Source organism: Mandrillus leucophaeus, unplaced genomic scaffold (genome assembly GCF_000951045.1).
Source record: "Mandrillus leucophaeus isolate KB7577 unplaced genomic scaffold, Mleu.le_1.0 Scaffold1140, whole genome shotgun sequence".
In the NCBI taxonomy this organism is placed as follows: Eukaryota; Metazoa; Chordata; class Mammalia; order Primates; family Cercopithecidae; genus Mandrillus; species Mandrillus leucophaeus.
Window position 1 is genome coordinate 207,602 of NW_012099655.1, and position 426 is coordinate 208,027.

Here is a 426-nt window from a genome sequence, read left to right on the forward strand (position 1 = left end):
CATGTTCAGTCCTCTGAAGAGCAAGTTTTTGGATGATCTCCAAATCTATTGCATCAGGATCCATCTGCACATATATACATTTTTAAATTACATTTTAAAAAGTTTATATTAATTTTAGTTCCATTTTCTTTCTCCATCTTCGCATTTTAATACTATTTCTCTTTTTAAAAACATTTTACCATAAGAACTCTCAGTAAAAATTGCCCATATTTTTCTTTTAATATTCTGTAACAAATGCTTCTGAAACTTAAGAGGGTGCTTTTTTTTTAATGTTTACATATTTTATAGTTACATGCAAATCACAAAAATAATTATTTGACTCTATGTACCAATAATTAAAGTTGAATTTTAAGACATTTTTATGGAAGGAAATAATAAACTTTCTAGAATTATTAGGTAATTAAGAATCACAGGGGACAGGCACCT